Source organism: Asparagus officinalis, chromosome 9 (genome assembly GCF_001876935.1).
Source record: "Asparagus officinalis chromosome 9, Aspof.V1, whole genome shotgun sequence".
In the NCBI taxonomy this organism is placed as follows: Eukaryota; Viridiplantae; Streptophyta; class Magnoliopsida; order Asparagales; family Asparagaceae; genus Asparagus; species Asparagus officinalis.
Window position 1 is genome coordinate 64517339 of NC_033802.1, and position 10217 is coordinate 64527555.

General features: G+C 31.0%; 1 long non-coding RNA gene across 3 annotated transcripts; it reads right to left on the bottom strand.

The window, feature by feature from the left end:
• Positions 838–8822, bottom strand: LOC109824671. Of its 3 annotated transcripts, XR_002242729.1 has the most exons (12): positions 8492–8822; positions 8099–8188; positions 5870–6032; positions 5664–5735; positions 5177–5233; positions 4989–5060; positions 4385–4441; positions 3445–3531; positions 2669–2710; positions 1549–1674; positions 1264–1441; positions 838–1187 (listed from the first exon to the last, which is right to left on the bottom strand). It is a non-coding gene; the product is annotated as an uncharacterized LOC109824671 (long non-coding RNA). The 3 variants fall into 3 exon arrangements; XR_002242728.1 differs by lacking the exons at positions 8099–8188; positions 8492–8822 and adding an exon at positions 6150–6882 and having other exon boundaries at positions 5870–6080; XR_002242727.1 differs by lacking the exons at positions 8099–8188; positions 8492–8822 and adding an exon at positions 6480–6880.

The window sequence follows — 10217 nt, forward strand, 5'->3', positions numbered from 1 at the left end:
GTCTAGTATAATTATGTTTATATTCTGCATATATTCTTCAGAATAGTTATCACCTCATGTGTATATTACATATTCTGCACATAAACACTTTTGTATATTTATTCTTACCAAGAATATATTTGTTAATTAGTTTATTCGGAAATAAATTTAATTGGTATTTAATCGGATTAGATTAGCATAAGACCCTAATCACCCCCCCTCTAGGGTCTAACAAGATTTTTTACTGCACATTTGTCAATATTAAGAACTAAAATGTTATTGACATGAGAGTAAATTATGGCTACATAAAACATAGAACACCCAATTAAAACAACTGACAAAATATATTTGCATTTCATTGCACTTTTATTGTAAGTTTGCATTAATATATCATTTGATAATATCTTGCAAAGGTAATTGCAGAATAGACTTCCTTCTTCCTATTGCAATAGAATGTCAATCTCATATTTGAAATTACTATGTATGAACTAAATTGGAACTTATCTATGGATTGTATTGAACGTTTCTAGCAAGGCCAAAAATAGGGGAAAAAAGTATAGATTTTATAGGTTCCACATCTTCGAATTTCAGCTTATGAAAAGTATAGATTTTTTTTTGAGTGTAGATATTAGAAATTGGTGATAACCATTCATAATTTGGACATTTGTAGTTGAATGAATATTTAAGAGTGTAGATATTAGAAATTGGTGATAACCATTCATAATTTGGACATTTGTAGTTGAATGAATATTTAAAAAGTTGAAAATCTACATTTGATGCCCCAACACATCAATGCGTGCATCATAGTTTGATGTAAGCGTTAATTGAAGCAAAACATTTTCAAAAGCATCTTATAAGTTGGGTCTAATTGCAGTTTCAAATTGATATTGTAAATGTACAAAAATATAAAGATCAATGAACCTCCAAGGCCTAGTCAATTTTTTAATCTCCCCCTCCTCTTCTTTTGAGTTACAGCATTTTTGCTACAAACTATACAAAAACACAACCGTTCATCTGGAACTCCATCCAACAAAGTCAAGCGCCAAAATAAAACAAAAGATGCACAGAGTTTATAGGTTGCTTAATGAGAAGGTAAGCAACTTCAGCTATTTAATTACCCCTCTTAATTACAACTTATTTTTGACATGGGCAAGGTTCCTTAGCTCCCCAAATGCATGCATTGTCTCGGAATCAAATCCTCCAGCAAACTGCATTACAGAAGATGTTTTATGAAGAAACAACATGAATAATCGAGAATTTTTTTTAGCCGAGTTGGTATCTAACCCGATGAATTCTGAAAGCAAATCTCACTCCTTGAAGCAGCATATACCCTAGAGCCGAGTCCTTGTTTGATGCCCCCATCACTTGGAGTTCAGTTGCAACTCTCTTCATATGTCTCTTTGCTAACTTCACATAGGCTAGTTTTATGAAACAGATCCCCTACAGGATCGCTCTACAATATCTATTTTCAAAAGATACCCAGCATTTCAATTGATTTCTACTGGCTAATTCATCTAATAAACGCTGATTTACATAATAATACATAATAAAATTCCAACGAGAGCATACCTGAACAAATATCACATTTATCAGCTCACGGGCAAAGGCAGGTTCATCCACAAATCAAAGAAAAACTCCAGAAATCAATCTTGGGAACAAATATCGGTGTGTGGGAACAAATTATAGACTTCTTTTCTGTACCCAAGCACCAAAACAGTGGGGTTACTTTTGCAACATTAGTGATTTTTGACATAATAGATGATGAAATTTTTACTTGTGTATATCATTATAGATATTCGATAATATTGCACTGAAAAGATTTGTCTTCATAGAACTAAAAGAATAAACACAAGGGTTAATTGTGGATACACGATAGTGTTGTAGGATAGCCACTTATATCCTAATAAATTTTTTCTTGTGAACAGCAAATCAACTTGACTATAAGAAAACAATTTCAGACAGTGAATACTTATCACAACTATTAATAATGATATTTCTATTTAACTGAATTCTATAACTTTAAACCGTGTGAACTTATAGGAGCTACATTTGTTTATCTTTTCTTATTGTTTTTTTGAAAGCTCATTGGTTTACATCATAGAAACTTTTACAAACAGAGTAAGAAGTTCCCAAAATGAAAAAATTTTTGCTTGTTAGAGGGAATATTCTTGTGTTTTTCATCAAGCAAGTTATTGTCTTATTGATCACACAGAAACTAATATTTGTTATTTTTCATTTTCCTACATGGTCATAAACAAGTTGCTTACAGCAAGGAGATTTAAACATCTCACACAGAAGCAGTGTATTTCGTATATGCACAGCTTGGGGCATGATAAAACTTACCTTCTTCATATATCAATCACCTTGAAATCACAAATGAATACTGATGAATACATTTTTACAGAGGGACATAACATATGATGAAGCTACTCAACTTCCTACATATAATGTGGTATGCAGTAGATTTCTAATCTCGTAAATTATGTGAGTCATGTGAGATTCTCATTTATGCACATGTGTGGTATACATGGAGGAGAAATGAACTTGACAGAGAACTAAAAAAGCATCTGAACATACTACATTACACATAAATTATCTTAACATATGATGTTAGGAGCGATTAAAACAAAGAATAATAAAAATTAACTCATAAACAGAAAAAATATCCCCTAAAAGATTAAAATAACACCTTTCCTTCCTCAGCCAATTTAGCAACTAATTTTGATAACTCCTGCATCAAAAAGGACAAAAGATCAAATGATTGAAATATATTGCATAGACACTTTTGAAGATAGTTCCTTTAAGTTTCTCCTCATAGTTTTTATTTAGAAATAATGTACTATGGAAAGTAAGCAAAAATCAGTCAGCTGGCCATCACTTGTATATAGGAATCCAAGTGGGGCTTGATAACCAAATGGATCGTAGCAGGTTTTTCAGGTTGGATACCTAAAATATATCTGAATGTGAAGGTTATGGATCCTAGAAAATATCTGAAAGTGCGACTATACATCCTCAGAAAAACTTTTCATACCAAATATGTACAGTAATCATGAGAATAGCCAAAAACATCATGCTAGCCTCAGTATATTTTTGAGAATAGTGAAATAATGCAGCTATGACTTCAATAAACTGAGCATATAATTAATATGAGGGGCCAACTGACAAGAAACAATGCTGGTGATAGCAGATTAGATATCACATGATACAGATTGAAGTTGGTATGTTGAAAACCTATGTTTAGGAAGATAAAGTTCAGAATTTGCGTTCAGAAATGAAATTCATTTTGGTGGCAGAAATTATACGGAAGCTCTGCAGATGAAATTCAACGCTTGTCATTTACTAAAGTGTATACAAACCAGTAAGACAACACGTTGAAAGTTAGTTTCACACCCAACTCTTAGTGAACAAGGGATCATATAACCTTAATACATTGTATAAATGCAAACAGAATGTATTATAACTTACCTGCCCAGAGTATCAAACCTCCTGCATCCTTAGTCCTTTGACGCTCATAAGTTTGGCCAGGATTATGGTCTCGTGAAAGAGCTGCAGCTGTATTTTTTCTCAATCGATCGAGTAAGAGTCTGAGTTCTAGAGGAAATGTACACTTCTCAATCATTTAAAGCATATATGAATCCTTAAATCATTTGAACACTTGAAAGATAAATAGATACCAATACCCAAAATGATCAAATATAGGAGGACTTACCCTTTCCTCCCTTACACATAATGACTCTCGAGTCCCCAATATTTGCTACTAACAATTTATCACAAAAAAGGATTGCATTTGAGGATGTTGACCCAGCATCTTAGTTATGAGTTGTCTCAGATGCAAAACTTGTTTTATTTGAACATTTGTACAAATTTTACACAAATTGTAATGCAAAATCTAAAGGTTTAAAAGTTCTGCAATAAGAAAACAAAAACATATACCAACATTTTTCTGAGGACAAAATTTCTTACCATCAAACACTCCAAATAAGCCAACTGTTCTAAGGACATACATACATGAACAACACACATACATATATACAAATGTGACATAAGGAAACAGTTTGGTTTGTATAATATGCATAAAAAATAACAAAGCATGAATTATATATCTAAGCAAAAGATAAATAAAATTAGCTAAATAAGATTAGTAAATTCTGAAATGATATTTAACATGCAATTTTATCTTTTTAAAAAACAAAAAGAAAGAAAGGGAGTTTACTTACATTTGTAGGCGAAAACATCAAATCATGAACTGGTCCTCCATGATCGCTAAGAATATCTAATAGACGGCCAGTCTTCATTGACATAAAAAAATTTGAAACCCAAAATGACATGAAGTATGTTCTATAAAAATACAAAGAATTGCAATTTTAACGATCATCTTTCATAATAAATCTCAAATGTTTCTCACCTGGATTGATCTGCTCTCCCTTAAAAAGGTTCACATCTTTCTACTCATACTCCAGCCCTTCAAAATACAAACACAAATTCAATAAAACCTCCAGGACCCATTTTAGCAAAATAGAAATTACAAAGAATTAAAGCATCCAATAATTAAAAACTACAAACAAAAACGATCATCTTTCCTTTTGAAACCTGCATATTTATTAAATTTATCATGGTGACTTGTTCCTAAAGTAATTAAAAAATAAGCATTCAGTAAAGAAAAATAAACTTTTATAAAACATTAACTTTATTCAATAGAGATAAAACCTACTATGAAAACATTAAATTTATTTAAGCGGAGTAGGTTTATTGCACCACTTTAGTCTTTTGCTAAAAGAGGAAATGTACAAACATACATACATGAACAACACACATACATATATACAAATGTGACATAAGGAAACAGTTTGGTTTGTATAATATGCATAAAAAATAACAAAGCATGAATTATATATCTAAGCAAAAGATAAATAAAATTAGCTAAATAAGATTAGTAAATTCTGAAATGATATTTAACATGCAATTTTATCTTTTTAAAAAACAAAAAGAAAGAAAGGGAGTTTACTTACATTTGTAGGCGAAAACATCAAATCATGAACTGGTCCTCCATGATCGCTAAGAATATCTAATAGACGGCCAGTCTTCATTGACATAAAAAAATTTGAAACCCAAAATGACATGAAGTATGTTCTATAAAAATACAAAGAATTGCAATTTTAACGATCATCTTTCATAATAAATCTCAAATGTTTCTCACCTGGATTGATCTGCTCTCCCTTAAAAAGGTTCACATCTTTCCACTCATACTCCAGCCCTTCAAAATACAAACACAAATTCAATAAAACCTCCAGAACCCATTTTAGCAAAATAGAAATGACAAAGAATTAAAGCATCCAACAATTAAAAACTACAAACAAAAACGATCATCTTTCCTTTTGAAAACCTACTATGAAAACATTAAATTTATTTAAGCGGAGTAGGTTTATTGCACCACTTCAGTCTTTTGCTAAAAGAGGAAATGTACAAACATACATACATGAACAACACACATACATATATACAAATGTGACATAAGGAAACAGTTGGTTTGTATAATATGCATAAAAAATAACAAAGCATGAATTATATATCTAAGCAAAAGATAAATAAAATTAGCTAAATAAGATTAGTAAATTCTGAAATGATATTTAACATGCAATTTTATCTTTTTAAAAAACAAAAAGAAAGAAAGGGAGTTTACTTACATTTGTAGGCGAAAACATCAAATCATGAACTGGTCCTCCATGATCACTAAGAATATCTAATAGACGGCCAGTCTCCATTGACATAAAAAAATTTGAAACCCAAAATGACATGAAATTGTCAAGACAAAACAAAAGAAAAACTTATGAGCATAACTAAAACACACAGATTAATATATCAAATACCTCAAAAGAATCCAGTGACCTACCACAAATTATTTCACCACTTTTTTCTGAAGCCAATGCAAAAAAATGCCTGGGTGTAGGGAGTATTAAATGTTCTAAATTTCCGGTAACGAAAAAAATCCCACGCTCAAACGGTTCCATCCAGTGATGCACTTAGAAGACAATGGTTATTAGCCATGAAGTGGACTGCATTGACATCATTAGTATGCTCAGAGAATGTTAAAAAACAAAAACCTTATGAAACTATGCAGACTTGTCATACATAAAAATAAAGGTTTGATTATGAGTATCAGTGTAGCCAACCTTATGAAACTATGCAGACTTGTCATACATAAAAATAAAGGTTTGATTATGAGTATCAGTGTAGCCCAAGAAAAACATCATTCGATAAGAATTCTTTTGATAGAAATTGTTCTCTTACAATTATATAACATAATTGTTTTCATATGAGAATTAAGATGTCAGCTTCAGCAATATGAAATTATGCAGCTATTTTTATTAAAAAAACTAAGAATTTTTGACAATTTTGAATTGCATTTACAATTCACAAATGCATTTACTAAAAGTAAGTAACTTAAAAAATATAAATAGATACTACATTAAAGACACATTATTTGAAAATGAAACACATACCTGCAACTTTCCAGTTAGAAAAAAATTATTCAAGGAATCGTACAATCCAAAATAAAGCCTACGGTAGACAATACTTCCAACGCATTAAATGTTAAATCCGCGGTAGAGCCTAGTAATTCCATCAGACTTTAATGTCTTCTTGTACACATCAAGAAGATCATTAAACTACTTTCCGTCGATTAATGCAAATTATCATGGTAAGTCACTATAGTAAGGGCAGTTAATACTTGTGAGTTTCCCCTAGAAGATGTTATGAAGGAAGCAATTCCTATTGAACTTCTTAATGACTGTTTTACCAATAACTTGCTTTCTTGTCTTGTCTGGTCTCTTTGGCTATAACCTTTTGTTCTGGTTTTGCTTTTGTCATTTGTAATGCCTAAACATGCACCTTTTTCTCCTCACTTTATTGAACTTGGTACTTCTTTGTGCTATAAGTATTGTTTGATGGATTGCTAAGCGAACTTGGTACTTCTTTGTGCTATAAGTATTGTTTGATGGATTGCTAAGCAGCTTAAATAACTGTAAACTGCATCTGATGACAATTCTTGCTATAAGTATTGTTTGATGGATTGCTAAGCAGCTTAAATAACTGTAAACTGCATCTGATGACAATTCTTAAGTAATTTTATATCAGCTATTAGTATGGTTCCAATATGTTGGATACATCTATAATAGATGATGTTGTGATGACGAACATGCAAACAAGTTGTGGTGTGATTTCAACTTAAAAATAGCATATGATGTTTTTTTGCTTGTGATAACTAAACATATAGCCAGTTCTCAGTTTCGAAAGTGATGGTCAGATCCAGTGTGAAGGTGATTTTGTTGTGAAATGGTGATCTAAGGATATGTCCCTATTTTTCATATGCTGGGTTTTCTTTGCTCTGCATCTTACTGTGTGCATAGGTGTATGCTCTGTGTTTATACACTATGTAACTTTCTAGTTATTATTCTTATAAATAACAGTAAGATGCATGATCAAATAAGAGCAAAACATCGTAATATACGTCGCATAACATCACAATTTTAATTTTAATATAGCAAAGGAATCGGTTGCTGCTCGGGATGGTCGTAGGAGGAATAAAAGATGAAGGAGCATCAAAAGGAACTAAAGGTGAGAAGGCGCCAAAGGTGGAGACGGCAACAATGACACTACCAGTGCGACACTCAAGGAACATGTTTTAACAACATACAGAATTGCACATGTAAACTTAATTGCGAATTGCAAAACAGGTTTTCACAACATACATAATTACTCAAGGAACATGTTTTCTCAAGTATTGGTTACAGAACATATTCATATCTTCAATCTATTGGTTACACAATTGATATTAGATTGATCAAAACATAATTGATTTAGCAATTAATTCATAATTTCCAGTAAGGGAACTCCTTTGCACGTATCAACTAAATAAATAAAATCTATGGACCCTAGAGTTTTCCCTGCGCTCAATGACCTAGCTTACAAACATGCATTCAATCACAGCCATAGCAGACCTAATTTATCCTACAGCTAAGTTCCAATATACAGACAAAATAGCTTCCATTTTTAGGGTGCTATCAACAATTTCATCGGAGGAAAAAAAGTAAAAAAAAGGTAAAATTGAGGAAAGGTATACCTGGCCTCTGGTGAGATTAGTGGTGACCTTAACCGGATTCAATCAACAAATCGCGTGTTTTTGCGTGGGGAAAGAAGACGAACGCTTCTTCTGAACCAAATCAGAATCATATTAAAAAAATAAAAAAAATCACAAGCGAAATAACAACCTGAATCATAAAAACTTGGGATCAGATATACCAATTATTTAATTCTAGTAAAAGCATCTTCCTAATTTATCTAACCACAAATAACATCTTTCAAAATTACAGCTACCCAAGTTCTCAATCAAGCTAGTTTATTGCTCTCCCGAATCCCAAATTAAAGTAGTTAATTTCCCAAATCGAACAAAAAAAAACCCTATAAATTCAATTCAAAGATTGATCAAAGGTTGAGAAATAAGAACTTGCCTGACCTCAGCGGACGGCGAGGGCCTGTTCGCCGCCGAGCATTGAACAGTTCGAGAAGAAAAGGCGGTGCCTTTCTTTGATTTTGGGGAGGAATGTGGTATTTTGTGAGTACAGATAGAATTATTAGGGTTAGGAAATGAGGAGAGAAGGAAGGAGATTTGAGGAGGAGATAATGCAGCCATGGGTGTTGAGTGAGTGGAAGTTCGTGGGACGGCGAAAAGAGAAACAGATGAAATCTTCGGCTTCAGCGGAGAGTAAGACGCTTAGGTAACCGATGAACTCTTCGGCTTCGGTGGAGAGGAAGACGTTACGGAAGTGGAGAATAAGGCTGAGGGTATATTTAAAATAGTTGAAGGTTAATTTGGGAAGGGGAAAGTTTTTTAGGAACTGGCTCTTTTAAAGGGTATATATATATAGACTAGGTTTTATGTACGTACAATGCACGTGATTAAATATACTGACTAAATATATTTGGTTTATTTCTTTACTAAAACTTGTTACTCGGTTCTACTTGATAGTTTTTGCTTACTTATATCTCTAAACTTTAACATTGTAATTTATTTTTTTAATGTTTGTTTAAATAAACTACATTCAATTTTAATTTTCATATTGATAATTGAATTAACAAGAAATAAATGTACTCCGAAATCAATTTGAATTATCATGTCACTGGCACCGACATAAAACCAAGCTTGACCTGAGAAAGTATAGCATTGCAAAAGTAAAAAACACTTCAAAAAATAGCGTTCTAAAAGAAAAATAATTAATTAAAGCTTATAAGACAAGATGATTGGTTACAAGTGGGCTAAAATGACACAAATGTTAATTTATAGTTTGTTCCTAATCCTTAATAGACTTTAAAAAAATTATATACTAAAGATTAATACTAAATTTAGTATACTTTTATATAATGAAAGCATCCACATAAGCATATAAAAGTACTAAAAAGTTAATGAAAATCTATTCTAAAGATTCCTAATTTACTTAAAAATAACTATTCTATAAATTATTCAGAAAATAGTGCATTTCTCTGTTTTATTTTTTTATTGAGACGTTATCAATCTTTTTTCATCTTTATCTTTTTCGATAAAATCAGACTACTTTTAGATGCCGGAAAAGGATAGTAAAACCTTAAATTAAAAGTTAAATTTACATATCTTAATGACAGAATATCAAACGACTACTTTTTTCTAAGTTTTGAAAATTTAGTCGTTTTTTCGTGATTTTGAATTTTTAAGGGTGTGTTTTGCAAACTTTAAAACTTTGAGTGTTTTTTAAAAATTAAATTTTAAGTTAGGTGCTTGTAATTTTCATGTTTCATGTGGTGGTAGTAAGTTTTTGAATATCTGAATATTTCTAGCAACTCTGAATTTTGAGGGTATTTTTATAATTATTAAAATTTTAAATTGTTTGTTGCAAAATTTAAATTTTTAGCGGTCTGCTGATAATTTTGAGATTTGATATGTATTGGTTATAAGTTTTTAAATTTTAGGATTTTCTATCTTTTTTAATTTTTGAAAGAGTTTTTTTATAATTTTTATAACTTTAAGTTTATTTTTTTTACAAATTTTAATTTTTTAATGTACGATGGTAATTCCTTGAATTCATCTTTGTTGTTCACAAGTTTTGAATTTTTTAGAATTTCAGAGTGCTTTTTTATTATTTGAACTTTTAAGCGTGTTTTTATAGTTTTTAAAATATTGAGGGTTTCATGTTTGTTATTTTAAGTTT